The following is a 16,362-nucleotide window of genomic DNA, read 5'->3' as shown; positions in this document are numbered from 1 at the left end:
GATGAGGGATCCCTTCTCCCCTGGTGCAGTCCTGCCAACTTTCATAGTCTGTTTCCAACAATAGCTGTTACTGTGAGGATGGGGCCTTGGCTTTCTTTGGCCAACCTGAATTGTACTTGTGCAGGAAAATAATGTGCTCTTCCCTGTATTAGATTTTAACTCTTTCCTATATTCCCAGGAAGGTCATTTTGGAGGCAATACTTTGGTGCCTTGGTAGAAGAAATGAACTTTCTCTGAGAGAGCAGATCACTCCCCAGGAAGTAGCACTAAATGTCTTTACATTTTGGCAAATTGCTTTATAATTATTTCATTACCTATTCATAGAATCTGCAAGTAATAGGTGCTTTGGGATTGTTCCAAGGTATTTATTTGATAAGGGCAACAAAAGCTAAATAGTGAGTTTAACACATTATTTGGGGAAGGGATTTATACTACCTGCTTAATGACACCATTTATTTTAATAGAAGATTATTAGAGCCTATGCTAACAAGAAACTTAGGGAAATTCAGTTCAACCCTTCATTTCATCAATGAGGAAACTGAGTCCCAATGATGGGAATTTCTTTGCCCAAGGTCACACATATAGTAAGAATAGCTTTGTTATAAGAAAACATAATTTTATATCTGGCTCAGACACTTATTGGCAGCTAGGTGATGCAGTAGATAAAGTACTAAACCTGGAGTCAGGAAGACCTGAGTTCAAATTTGACTTCAGACTCTTAGTAGCTGTCTGACCCAGGGCAAGTCACTTATCCCTCTTTGCTTCAGTTTCCTCATCTGTAAAATGATCTGGTGAAGGAAATCCAGTAAAACCCCAAATGGAGTCACATAGAGTCAGACACAATTGACGCTTATTGCCTATGAGTCCCCAGTAAGTGCCTTAAACAGTCTGAGTCATTTTTCTCATCTGTAAAATGATGGTGTTGGATTCCATGACCTCTCACATTTCTTTCATCCATAAGCCTATGATCCTAATGCAACATACATTTAAGATCATCTACAATGCACAAGAAACTGTGCTAGATACTAAAAATAACCAGACAAAATTGACACAATCCCTGCCCTCAAGGAGCTTATATTATTAACTGACACTAACGAGATTACTGTAGTACAGAAAGCCTCTGTCTTCCTGGGTATAGCTTTTTCAAAAATTGTCTCTCTGTTCTACACACATTTACTCTTCATGCCCAGCACCCCCACCTTCCCCCTTTTAATATGAAACATTCTATACTAGTAATTACCAGCTTCCTAGATGATTAATTCCTCTTTACTTCTTACAGCAGAGATGGAAAGTCAATAAGACCTGCCTAAAGGAGACCATTGTCCCTCCCTAGAAAACCCTAGCCCTTCTCTACCTACTTAAGCAACTCTGTTTGGGGGGGGGGGTGAGGAGGGCAGAGAAGGGGTGGAGAATTGGACAGAATGATGGTAGCTTGGCACAGCCAGAAAGGGAGAAGATAATGATAGACTGGCAGAACCTAGGTGCTCTGTTATGAGAGATTCTTCTCAAGGCTTCTTTCATCACTTTCCTCCTTTTGCTGTATCTTGAAGACCATTTTACCCAGTGTTAGGTGTTCCTTTGGAGAACCAGTTGTATCCTTGTCTCTCCAGTGATTGTGAGTCAATAGTGGTCTCACTCATTCCTCCTAGCCTGAAAAGTTTCAAATTAAGCCACAAGGTAAAGCTCATGTGTGTTTAAATTGCCAACAGCCTGCTAGTTTTAACATTTACTGGACCTGTTTCTTTGAAGACCTCTAGTCCCCAAAGTATGTGAACTAGAACGTATGTGCACATGTGTAAAGGCAACAGACATGCAAAGATAAACAAATGTGAAGAAGGGCTAAGCTAAAGGGCTGAGAGGAAGAAATCAGGGAAGGCTTCATGGAAGAGGTAATTCCTAGGACCCAGATTCTAAAAGGTAGAGATGATGATAGCATTCACTTTTGGCATGTATCTGTGTTCATGTATGGAGGTAGGGGCTGGAACATTGAAATCAAGGAATAACTAACTAGTATTTTACTCTGGCTAAAATATAGTGTGTTAAGGGAAGTAGTATGAAAATGTCTGGAAATGTGATGGTGGTTCAGACTCTTGAGGACATTTCTACAATGCATAAAGCATTTGGTAGATCTTAAAATACTCTGTCAATATCAGCTATGATTATCTTCTCCAGACTCAGATTTTTAGATGGCTGGGTAATTTTTGTTCTTTACTACACATTTGCTGTTTGTTTGTTTGTTTCATTTTTATCTGTTGTCATTATGAACTCTCCTGTACCTTTCAAAGTAAAATAAATAAATAAATGTTTCAAGATTCTGAGAAGTGCTCTGATCTCTCTTTATTCCCTCAAGGAGGCCTATTTAGCTTTCAAAGAGATCTGGGTCAAGAGAAGATGCCCAAGATTTTGTTTTTGTTTTTCTTGTTTATAGAAACTAGATCTAGTATTGATTTTTATGTGTATCATTGGACCCCTTTGGTAATCTGGTGAAGTCTATGAACTCCCCATCAGACTAATATATTAAAATGCATGAAATAAAATACATAGGATAAAATTATATTAAATAGTTGTCAAATTATGTTAAAGTTATATTATAAATTAAATTATATTTAAAAAGCAATAATCAAATCTTGAAAACAAATCACAGACTTCTTGAGTCACCAGACCAAGTAGTATTGTTCTGAATCTGGGGAGCAATTCTAAGGCAGTACATACAAGCTGTCTGGGTTTCACAGTGTGGGCCTAGAACTGCCATTATGTTAAATGAAGCTGTTGGGTATCCAATGATTGATGACTAATAAAGGTACCCAACAGAAAGGGAAAGAATAGTGGAAAGATATATATTTATTCTGGAGGCTATGTAATGAACTAGGGGAAAAAAATAGACTCTAAGTCAGAAGAATTAGCATTAAATCCTTTCTTACCATTTAGTAGCTGTAAGACCCTAATAAAGGTAATTAAACTCTCTGTGTCTCACTTTCTTTATCTAAAATTGAGGAATAATGAAATTTATACTATTTAGCTCACAGTGAAGTTGTAAGGATCCAATAAACTAATGTAAATAAAGTGGTTTGTAAGGAGTACTATCTTAAAACTTATTAATGAAAGAGATAGTGACTATACAAATTATTTTATTGGTATAGGGAACACCCAGGTGAGGAAATAACCTCTCCTAATAGAGGGCAACAATTTCTCTTCCAGTTACAGTCCCAGAAAGCTTCTGAGGGCACTTGAGAGGCAAAGTGACATGCCCAGGGACACATAGCGTGTGTCAGAGCTGGGACATCATTGTAGGTCTTCCTGTAAGGCCACCTTTCTAGCCATTATGTCCAGATGCCTGTCAGTAATATTTATTACTGTGTTATTAAATGATTATATAAATCTAAGGGAGGAGTGAGAAAATTAGTATACGGGACTGAAATTAAAGTTAGTGTAACTAATTCAAAAATCCTAGCAGATTTGCTATTTCTTGACTCTACCTCCACCAACTACTAGGTACAAACCTCATTTTAGGTCAGTTCCTTTTTTCATGTGGGGGGGAAACTTAATCATACCTAAATAATCATACCTTATGAGCTGGATGGGACCTTAGAAATAGGAATATAGAGAGAAGACTGTGCAATTGAAAGGGCACTAAGTTGTCAATCAGATCAGGGGTTGATTTCTGTTTGTGTTTCTTATTATCTATATGACCTTAAACAAGTCCCTTTATATCTCTCAGCCTCATTTTCTTCTTAGAAAGAGAGGGTTGGACTAGATCATAGTATAAAAGATTCATAATGGGATGGACCCTTTCAAACAATTCCCTATTTTATAAATGACTGATTCAATAAAAAAATTATTAAATCTGGCACTGTGCTAAATTATGAATAAACTAAGGTACAGAAAGGTTAAATGAATTGCCCAGGGTTATATATACAGTAATTGGGAGGAGTAGGAGTTGAACACAGGTTCTCTCTAACTAGATCTATTGATTTTTACACTGTAAATCCTATGATCCTATGATAAATGCATTCTCTCTCCCTTGCATGTAAATGCACTTTGTGATGTCACCATTGGTTTATGGAAGCTCATTTTCCTCCAAAGAAAGATAGTTTAAAAAGTATTAAATTTAATATCATTTCAATCAAATATTGTAAATTGCTAAACACTTTTTTATCTTTTTAAATAAATATCCACAAATATTAATATAAGTTGCCTTATAATTTATAGAGCTAAGTTTACTTATTTTTCAAAAAGAAAAACCAACAAAGCCATATACTGGGCCAATGGGGAGTACCAACAATCAAAATAATTTAAAATTGCCAATCTGGATGCAGAAGATTAAATTAGGCCTACAGCTTGAATTTTCTGAGAACTCTGAGAATTTTTATGCATTTTACACATTTACCTTTGCCATACCAGTGAGAATGGTTTTCATGTCTCATAAATAAGAGTCAACCTTCTGAAATATTTTGTTTTCATAAGAAAGTAGAAATAGGATATGGCACAAAAGTAAATCCAAATCTTTCAAACAGCAACTCTTCAGAAAGGGTTATATTAAAATTACTGTTAAGTAATGGTTAACTGTGTTTGAAGTTCTGATTCTCAGATTTTAGAAAATGATGACAAAAAAATCAAACCAAAAATTTCATCACTCCTAAGACTTATCCATATGTTATTCTCATCAGATCTATATTTTCTGGTTATATTAAACAGCTTCCTCCCTAAATAACCATGGGCAAGTCATTTAATATAGCTGGGGCCCACTCCCTACAAAATCAAAATGGATCCTATATACTGTAAATTGTTTAGTTTAATAAACATTTAGTAAATATCTACACTGTTCTAGGTTCTGGGTAGACAATGAAAACATTTCTTCCTGAGAAATACAATATACAGTAAATGCAAAGTATCTGTGTAATTGAAAAGTGTTTTCAGATTGAAGAGATACTGACAACTGGGAGGAATTTTCCTTTCTGAAGAAGGAAGACCTTGAAAGGGAGCCAGAAATACCAGGAGGAAGAGAAGAGGAAGAAAAATATTCCAGGTTTTTGGGGCAAGTAGTGAAAAAGTATGAAGACAGGAAGAGAAAGAAAGACAATAAGGATTTATATAATGCCTACCCTGTGCCAGACATTGTGCTAAGTACTTAAGATGGATTATTGTGTGGGGTGAAGATCAAATAGGCCTCTTTATTCTACCAATGTGTAAGACCAATCTTAATGTCACAGAAGGAGAGTGGGAAAAGAGGTAGATAAAAAAAAAATGTAGCTCATGATTTCCAGAGTTTTAGAATTAGAATTCTTGTCTTTAGATAAGCACTACTAAACATGTCCCCCCCTCTAAAAAAAAGCATGATTTCATCTCTTAGTCATTCTTTTCACTCATAAAGATCATAAATCCCTTTATGAGGAGTTGCTATGGACTAAAAATTAAAATAAAAAAAAAATCATAGCCATGTGGCCAGTATCGCAACTAGGACCCTCCCTGCTTGTTTGAGCTGGTCCATAGCATTACCAGGCTGTACTTAAAAACTTTTCAGACTTGGTGGGATCCTTCAGAGCTTGTGCTACACTGGTATTATTTACAAGAACTCTGGGTTACCATGATCAGACATCAGAGGATGATTTAGGTACAGTCACAATGTGCTACAATTTCTGAAACCCACAAAAGGGTATCAGTGTGAAGCTTTTGTAGTCATTTGTTGTATACAGTTAAATGGCAATCCTGTACTGGGTATCAATGGAATACATTGCAAATATTCTACACTGATTTCTGATACTGTAAAGAAAACTAGAAGTACCCCCAGTATGTTGGGTAGACCTACTATAGAGAATCTATGGGTCAAGAGTAGCAATGTGAAGTGTAATGCTGGAAAGAAGCTTTTGTGGACCAAGGACCTAGATTCAGATACACCCAGGTTCAAATCTTGCCCTTGATACTTATACCTGTATAACCTTGAACAAGTCCTCCCAGACCTAAGTTTTCTCATTTATGAAATAAAGAGGTTGAGTTTCATGGCTTTTGAAGTCCCTTCCATGTTTAGTTTTAAGAATCCTCTATTTTTAAAACTCACGTATTTCATGGAAAGACCAGGATGAACTGAGATTTGTTTTATCAGAAACCACACTGACAATGATGAGATCACATATCAAAAAAGTCAGGTATTTGATTATAGCAAGAATGTGGAATAGCCACAATCATGCAAGGAGTTAAAGGATGATTAATATGTCAGCCCCAAAGTTATAACTCTTCTTTACTAAAGTTTTTATTGTTTGTCTAAGGAAGCTATTTAAGCTAGAATTATTGGAATCAGGATGATGAAATGGTCCCTGTATTGACATAACACTATGCTTTCTTGTCTTCCTGCAGCTGTTAATATTTCATAATACCCTAGTTCAGAGGACAAAAGTAAAAATGAGATTTCTATGACATAGAGAATTGCTTACTTTCTCCCTTTTGGACTTCAGTATTGGCGTGGTAAAATGCTTTTTAAAGATATCACTTTCTCCTAATTTTTTGTTAATGATTTAGAGCTAGAAGGTGAGGTAGTAGGAGGAGGAGAAAAAAGTTTCTTGGTAACCTTCAAGTTCAGATCAATTCTCAATTAACTACATATTTATTTTATCTTTAGTTTCTAATCTGTCACCTCTAAATTTGGAAAGAGTTGATAGAGGTGAAAGAATAAACTCAAAGGAATTTATGAGAGAGTGCTTTAGAGTACATTTGGATTATCATTCTTTTTTAGTATCTATATTGCCTAGAAAGAAAACTCCTTCAACCAAGACAGACTGGCACTATCTTATAACTTCTCCTCTGATCGAGTTTCCTGGGACCCTGAGAAATCATGTCATTTGTCCAGGATTACACAGCCTGTGCATGTCAGAGGCAAGTCTTGAACTCAGGTCTTCCTGACCCCTAAGTGAACACTCTATCCACAATACTATGCTACTTCTCAAAGATTTTTAAAAATGCATCATAGGAAAAAATAGATTTAATAGCTGGCATTTAAATAGCACTTTAGGATTGACAAAGTGCTTTACATGTCTTATCACATTTAATCTTCAAAACAACTTTGAGAGGTAGATGCTACTATTATAACCCATTTTATAGATGAAGAGACTGAGGTTGAAAAAGGTTGTGACTTACCTAGTAAATGTATTTAAGGCAAGATTGGAACTCAGGTCTTCCTTACCTGAAATCCCTTTAAATTGTAAAATCTTTAGAAAGAGGGACTGACATCTTTTATTAATTGTATCCTGAAGATTTAGTATAGTATATCAGAGGTACTTAATAAGTGCATTTTGGTTTAGGTTGATTGTATTGACTCCTGGTCCAGGGATTTATCCCATATGCAAACTAGCTGTCTTGAAATGAGATTCTATTACCATATGTGCAACCACATTTAGCACAGGAGTTAATGGATGTTCAAATAGTTTTCCTATAAACGGTAAAGAACCCACTTTTCGCACTTCCATGCCAATAGACTCACTTTTATAGTGTTGTGCTCTAGAAATCTCAGGGATGTTTTCTTTTGTTTTGTTACTAAGTATATCTAATAGTTTCCTTGGTGTTTTTTAAACCTTTTTTGCCCTTCAGTTAAGTCTCACGAACCATAAAAACACTGACTCAGAGTCAGAAGGAAACTGGCGATGGCCTTTCTTCTAATTTTACAGATATGGAAACTGAGGGCCAGAGAGGTAAAATTAATTTCCTAGGGTCACAAAGACAAGCTACTGCAATACTACCCAAATTCAAATCCATATCCTCTGTTTACAAATTTTTCCTTCTACTATATCACATTATCTGGAATATTTATTGAAGCAATCAATAATTCACTATGTGGCAGATTATGTCAATATTTTTAAAAGAATGTCTTTTTATAGCATTCTCTAAGTTTTTAATTTTGAATAGATATCAGTTGCATTCAGATGTTCCAGAGGACTAAATTCAAATTCTGGTTTTACCATTGACTACCGTGGGAACTTGGACAAGCTATTTAACCTCTCTAGGCCTCAGTTTCATGATTTGTTTAATGAGGGAATGTAAGTTCCTTAAAAGCAGTGAAGTTTTATATTTCTATCCCCAGTGCTTGGAATATGGTAGGAATGTGTTGACTAATTTGAGTTCCTTTGACTTTCAAATCTAGTATAGATTTTTATTTAAGGAAGAAAATCAAAAGTAATTTGTTGTTTATTATAATATGCACTAAAACCAAAAATGAGCCCAATCTCTAGTATTCCTAATATATGCTTATACAGTATATGACTTCCCTAATTTCCTGCTGTCCCAATAACATTTTTTTAAGTTCATATAATTGATGAGCATGGAGGTAAGATATCAAACGGAAGGCAAAGCAGTTAACAAAGTGGCCACAAATGAAAACCCTTTGTATAAGAAATTGTTTTAATCAATTTTTCACAGAGATTTGAGGAAGAAAATTCCTGAGCTATTTATCATCATAGCAACTAGATACCATGTGTCAAGAGAAAAAAAAAATATCCTAGCGCTTTTGCTTACATTAAGAAATCTTATGGGGGCGGAGCCAAGATGGCAGAGTAGAAGCAGGAACGCCCCGCTGCTCCGGCTTCCACCTTCCCCCATGTAAAAAGGAGACTCTAAACAAACTTTGGAGCTGCAGAACCCACAAAATGACACAGAGAAGCTAACCTCCCACAGAAGACAGCCCAGCAGGCCAGCAGGAATCGGCCAGCACAGTGCTCTGGGAGCCAAACCCAGCCCCATGCTGAGGCTTTAGCCCCAGGGTGGGCCTGACCAACCACCAGCCCGGAAGGATTCCAGATCAGCAGCAGCTGTGGCAATTTCCAGAATTATCAAAACATAGATGCAAAGCACAAAGTGAGAGGTCAGTGCAGTCTGGATTTTGGGACCAGTAAGTGGCATTGTGTGGCTTTTGCCCCAGGGGCGAGAAGCTGCTGAGACTCCAGCACAGCCAGCCAGCACCACTTGGCAGCTTCAGCTCCTGGCCTGCAGAGTATAGGGGGACCAACAGCAGAGTGAAGGATAATCCACTCTTGCTTTAACCTGCTTGGATCTGGATTGCAGTCTAGGTTGGAGGTCCTGGTGTGTATGTCCAGCTTGCCAGAGTGTATGGAGGCTTCAGAGAGGGCACCCAACTAATACCTCCAGCAGGTGAGAAAACCCCAGCTTTTGGGATGAAAGCTCCCGTCTGGTGGCAGAATTCTACTGTGGCAAAAAGCCCAGGTGTCAAGTGACTGAGAGGCGACATGAACAGGAAAAAGAAGCAAAACAAACAGAAGTTTCCAACATTATACTCCCATTTTGGGGACAAAAAGGAGCAAAGCATGGAACAGGAGGAAGACAGTGAAGTCAGAACTCCTGCACCAAAAGCCTCAAAGGAAAATAAGAGCTGGTTACAGTCCATAGAGGACCTTAAGAAGCAGATAAGAGAAGTGGAAGAAAAATTGGGAAGAGAAATGAGAACGATGCAAGAAAATTATGAAATGAGAGTCAACAACCTGACTGAGAAAACTAACACTTTAAAAAACAGACTAAGGGGTGCCTAGGTTGCACAGTGAGTAGAGCACCGGCCCTGGAATGAGGAGGACCTGAATTCAAATCTGACCTCAGACACTTAACACAAAAACTAGTTGTGTGACCTTTGGCAAGTCGCTTAACCCCAATTGCCCTCAAAAAAAAAAGCAAAAAAATATATATTTAGGGGTGGCCAAGTGTCTCAGTGAGTAAGAGCACCAGCTCCTGTGTTGGGATGACTTGGGGATCAAATCTGGGCTCAGATACTTAGCACCACACCCAGAAATAACTGGCTGTGTAACCTTGAGCAAGTTAGTTAACCCCGAGTGCTCAAAAAAAAAAAAAAAAACCCAGACTGACTCAAATGGCAAAAGAGGCTCGAAAAGGCATGAATAGAAGAATGCCTTAAAAAGTCGAATTTGCCAGATGGAAAAAGAATCTCAAAATCTCAATGAGGAGAATCATTGCTTCATAATTAGACTGGAGCAAAGGAAAGCTAATGAATTTATGTGAAATCAAGATGCTGCTAAACAGATACAAACAAATGAAAGAATAGAAGGCAATATGCAATATCTCATGGGAAAAACCACTGACTTGGAAAATATATCCAGGAGAGATAATTTAAAAATTATTGGACTACCTGAAAGCCATGATCAAAGAAGAACCTAGAAATCATCCTCCAGGAAGTTCTCAGAGAAAACTGCCTTGATGTTTTAGAACCAGAGGGCAAAATAGAGATTGAAAGAAGAAAACTCCTTGGAATATTATAGCCAGGTTCCAGAATTCCCAGATTAAGGAGAGAATATTACAAGCAGCCAGGAAGAAACAATTTGAATATTGTACAAACATAATCAGGATAACCCATGATCTGGCAGCATCTACACTGAGGGATCGAAGGGCTTGGAATATGATATTCCAGAGGGCAAAGGAGCTGGGATTAAAATCAAGAGTCACCTACCCAGCAAAACTGAGTATCATGTTTCAGGGGAAAATATGGTCATTCAGTGGAATAGAGGACTTTCAAGCATTCTTGCTGAAAAAAACCAGAGTTGAATAGAAAATTTGACATTCAGATACAAGAAACAAGAGAGGCATGAGAAGGTAAATAGGGAAAAGAAATCATAAGAAACTTATCAAAGTTGAACTATTAACATTCCTACATGGAAAAACAATAATTGTAACTTATGAAACTTTTCTCAGTAGTTGAAGGGATTAGGAAAAAATATATATATATATACATATATGTGTGTGTGTCTATATATGAGGGTATATGGACATATGAATACATATGTGAATGTGTGTATATATGTTTACAGGTATACATAGAGGGCACAGGACCAATTTAACAGGAAGGGATGATACTTAAAAGGTGAAATTAAGAGGTGAGAGGAATATAATGAGGGGAGATGGGGAGAGACAGAGTGAGGTAAACTATCTTATACAGAAGAGGCAAGGGAAAATGGTTACAATGGAGGGGAACAATAGGGAGGCAAAAGGGAATAGGTCAACCTTATTCCTATCGAACCTGGCTTGAGGAGTGAGTGAAATACACACTAAATAGGGTATCTCACCCTCCAGGAGATTAGGGGGGGAAGGGGATGAGAAGGGGGATGATGGAAGGGAGGGCAGGCTGGGGGGGAGGGAAGTTGGAAGCACCCACTTTTGAAAAGGTATGGGATCAAGTAGAGAATAGAACAAGTGGGAGGTGGTATAGGAGGGAGAGAAATATAATCAGTCTTTATAATATATCTACTATGTTATTGTTTTGCATTAGCCACACATGTACAACCTATACTAAACTGCTTATGTTCCCAGTAAGGGTGGGTGACAAGGAAGGAAGGGAATGAATCTGGAATTGAAAGTTTTAAAATCAAATATTCATATATACATATATATACATGTATGTATGTATATGTGTGTGTATATATGTATATATATACTATTATTAATACCATCTTACATGTAATTGGGAAATAAGATATACAGGCACTGAGGCATAGAGATCCACTGGAAAAGTTGAAAGGAGTATGGGAGAAAATATGGGAGAGAGCAGATTTGAGGAGGGGATATCATGTGGGACTGCTATTTTGGGGCGGTGGATAGGGGAAAAACGGGGAGAAAATTCGTAACTCAAAATCTGGCGGAAATGAATGATGTAAATCAGAAGTTAATAAAGCATTAAAATTAAAAGTATTTCCTCATGCACAAAATTTAACTTCTAGTTCCTGCCTCACAGGGTTGTTGTGAGGGTCAAAGGAGATAATATATGTCCTTTGTTACCTTTAAAATGCTATCTAGAGGTCAGATAAGAATGTAATCCTGGCCCGATAGTAGAGAGAGGAGGCACACTTTTAAGTCAAGTTGTATTATTCATAAAAAATCTTAAACTGTGCATTGGGGAACTGATCTTGTCAGAGAACTATATCTATGCTTCACCCCCAACTTCATCCATGTTCTCCACCAGATGTTTTCAGTTGTTTTCACTCAGACATATATCCAATCAACTGACTTCTACCATCAGGATCTCATCCATATCTCATCTAATGTCTTTCTCAGGGAAGATCTCAACCTGTTGTTGGACTTAATCTTTCTTTTTTTTAATTTCTGTTTTTAGGGGTATATTTACCTCTTAATAAGTGCCCTTAATGTGAGGGTGGTCTACCCTCAAGAGGAAACACCATGATAGGGTTTAGGAATTAAAATAGCATTTTTCAATTTTCGCTGTCATAGGTATCCATCAAAAGGAGAGAAGATTTGGATTTTTCATGTTCTCTGTAGTTTGTAAGCTCATCCAAGGCAGGAGCTTGTTTTCTATTTCAATTCACTTCATATAACAGGTGCTTTTAAAAAAATGCTTGCTGAATTGAAGGGGAGGGGCAAATTGTGATTTACATGATTTCAAAGATTTCCATGGTTTTAACTCTCATTTAGAGTTGCAACCTGCTTCCCTAATTCATTAGGGAGAAATTGATCTTGTGGGAGTTACAAGTTCAATTATATTTAATGCTATTAAAAATAATAAAAAGAGGGGCATCTAGGTGTTGCAGTGAGTAGAGTGCTGGCCCTGGAGTCAAGAGGACCTGAGTTAGGATCTGACCTCAGATACTTTTGACTTTTTCTTAGTTGATCATTTTTAACAATGCTAACATTATTCTGTCCAAGTGTCATGGTGACCTGGGCACTTACACAGCTAAATTAACCAGTCTAGACCATAATCTCCTAAAATTTAAAAACAAAAAACTTGTCTGAATTTGTCTTACCCATTCTGACATCTGTGATTTATGAGTTTTAATTAGATAAACCTGATATTGCAACTCTATTGTAATTTATACTGTCAACCCCAGAGAGGCACAATCTTTATTTTTTATTTTGAGTGCTTTAGGGATAGCTGTGAAGTAAAAATAGTGAAGGAAAACAAGTTGAAGACTTCAGAAATCATCTCCTCCAAACTCCTTATTTTATAGATTTGGAAGCAGGATTAGAGGTGAAATTTTTTGCCCAAAGTCACATATAGAATAAGTAAGAAAACTAGGATTTGAACCCCAGCTCTCTGATTCTAAATCTAACACTCTTTCTCCTATGTCACTCTGCCTTTCTTCAGGAAAAGGAAAACATAGAAAATTCAATATTTTCCCCCATCTTTTTGCACCAGGATTGGTGATGTTTGAATGAAGTTTGCTTGGCCTTGAACACTTATTGAAGAGGACAATCATTCAAGTTGTTAAATAATACTGCTTGGTAATAACATATAAGTATATTTTGCATAAATATTAATGTCATTAACATTGAGAGGTTAGGAAATTCAGATTTAATTAAGAAGTTATGCAAAGGTAGCAATTTCCCTTTCATAATTCAAGCAAAGTGTCCCAAGTTTAGATGATTTCTCTAAGGAGAATTGCTGGGTTACCATTGCTGACTAAATTGGGACAAAAACAAAAAGCATAAATAAAGGTCACAGCAGTAGTATATGAATAATCAGATTTTTATTTCTTAGAGCCCTGTAGTAGAGATTTTATTGATGACTCATAGTGAATTGGATGGTCTAAATATTTACTCATGTAGAGAGCCTAATGGATTAATGATTTTTTTTAAAAAGCATCTATTAACAATTTACAATTGTCAAGCTTACTAGGGTTAGACACAATTGAAGAACAATAACACCCTTTTTAGGGTAAGGAATATCTACTTGGGTGGGTGGGGGGGCGGAGTTAGGTGACAGTGGATAGAAGGCCAGACCTAGGGTCCAAAGAACTCATCTTACTCAGTTCAAATCTGGCCCCTGACACTTACTGGCTATATGAACCTGGGTAAGTCACTTACTCCTATTTGCCTCAGTTTCCTCATCTGTAACATGAGCTGGAGAAGGAAATGACAAACCCTTCCCTTATCTTGACCAAGAAAACTGCAAGTGAGTTTTGAATCATAACCTCAAGTGGGGTCACAAAGAGTTGGACACAACTGAAACAATTGAACAACAAAAACAACAAAGTGTCAGGAACTATTCTGAACACTAAGAATATAAAATAAAAAATGTACTGATCCTGACCTCAAAAAATTCATTTCATTATAATAGAGAGAAACATCACATAAAGGAAATTAGTGACCAGGGAAAAGAGTTTGGTGTGGGGAGTCAAAGGAACAAAGGATCTTTGGCCATAGGTCATTGGGCCATTTTCATGACTTTTTCAAAAGTAATGTTAGTATTTATTTAATTACTGTACCAAAACAAGAGATGGAGGTTGAGAGTTGGCAAATGGGATGAGTCAGGGGACTTTAGCAGGAAAGCAGATTGGCAAGATGGCCCAGGTAGATAGATGCCTGGGTTTGGATGTGAAGCATGGTATGGTCAGGAGACAGTCATATATCAGAGGGTTTTTTCAAGGGAATTGAGAACTGATTTAGGTTTTCTATCAGAATTTAGACATATTTTGGGTAATCCACGCTATGTCTTAAGGTCAGATTCATTTTCCCCTCTGAAAAATGATGTTATATCGATGAAATTTTCTCTTTCAGCTCCAGCATACTATGATTAAATGATTTTTTCACAGAGGATAAATAAAGGTTTTCACTTAGATTAGGTAAATATAATGGATTATAATCTAAGTATGCTTTATTCAAGAGAAACACCACTGTGTTCTATTGTGTTTGGGTGGAACTTTTAGACTTGAAATGAGAGTGAGAATAGAAGTAACATGCTTTTGTTGTTGTTAACTATTTTGTTTAATTTTTTCTTTTAGGTGGGAGAACTGAGAGAATCATTCCCTCAAGGAAGTAATTCACTTCCTCAGTGATGGTGTCATATCTCCACTTTGTCCAAGGTCATTATAAATAACATATACAAAGTACTTTCACAAACCTCAAACTTGCTATATCTATGCCATATGTTATTATAAACATGCTAGTTGTTGAGAGGTGGCAGGGTATGGTTAATAGTAAGTTGGTGCCCTGAGAGTCAGTGAACCTGGATTCTAGACTGAAATTTGGCACAAGCTGCATGACTCTGGGCAAGTTGCAAAATCTTTCAGTGCTCCCAGATAATTCAGTAAGACTCTAAGTGAGAACAGTTATGAATATGCCTTGGAAAAGGAAACTCCTCACCAGGAACTAGCCACAGTAATAAAACCACAGGTCTGATAAATAAAAAATCATAACTGCTGAGTAGTCTACATTTTCCCCAGTAGATTTCCCTTCAACAATATGTAACTGGCAAATCAAATGGTATATATGAAGAAAACTGTAAAAATGCTGGATATTTTTATCCTGTGTCATGAAAGTAGGAGTAGATAAAGGAAATTCTTAGTTCAAATTACAGCCTTGTTAAAATCTGTCAGTATGCCCACCTCTGCTTTATAATCATAGGATTTAGAATTGTAAGGAGCTTTAGTGAGCCATCTATTTCAATGTCTTCCCTTCCTCTACTCCCTCCCCCCGTCAACCATTTTATATAAGAGAAAGCTGAGGCCAGTGAAGTTCATTGACTATCCTAGGTCATATAGCAAATTACAGACAGCAAAGAGACTATAACTCAAAGTTCTTGATTTTTATAATCCAATATATTGTCAACATGAAGCCTTTATCCTTTGTGGAAAAAAAATCATGGGATCAGAATATACTATAGCTAGAAGAGAAAATTTCATCAAATAGTCTCATTTCTGAGATGGGGAAAATTAATCAGGCCCAAAGAGATTGTGTGGATTGTCCAACATATGAATCTAAATTCTGATAGAAAACCTAAGTTAGTTCTCAATTCCATTGTGTAACCAACTAATATCTGACTGGCTACTGAGCATGCTTCACATCCAATCTAGCAAACTACCTGGGCCATCTTGCTGTCTGCCTTGATGCTAAGTGTATATTATCCTGCCCTTGAACCCCCAACAGAAGTTGGATATTTTGGAAGATAGAAATCTTTTATCTGGGCAGAGTAATCAATTATATTATTGTTATTATATTGTTTCTGTAAAGAACATGACAATGGACCTACAAATCAATTCACTGTCCCTTTGAATCCCCAGATCAAACTGCCTTCTCTTGCCACTTCTTCTTAATATAATTAACTACCTGAATTTTATCTATAAGAAAATGGAATTTAAATATTGAACAATACACAGTAAAGGCAAACTCAGTTTTCTCCTTTCATATCTTTGCAAAAATCTCATTATGACAAATATTCAAATGTCTAAAATATTAAAAGAAAAATGACTCCAGTTAATATTATACTAGTATGAAAGCTTCCTCAGACACTGAAATGGAACTTTTCAGTCCCACAGAGTATCAGGCAATAAAAGAGTTAATTAAGTTTCCAAATGAAGCTTATTCATGCATATGAAAACTTGGGCTCCTCATTTAAGGAAATCCAAGTCGTGA

Source organism: Petaurus breviceps, unplaced genomic scaffold (genome assembly GCF_028583685.1).
Source record: "Petaurus breviceps papuanus isolate PSGF00001 unplaced genomic scaffold, PetGlider_PUasm1.0 76, whole genome shotgun sequence".
NCBI classification, from domain to species: domain Eukaryota; kingdom Metazoa; phylum Chordata; class Mammalia; order Diprotodontia; family Petauridae; genus Petaurus; species Petaurus breviceps.
This window is presented reverse-complemented; position numbering follows the sequence as displayed.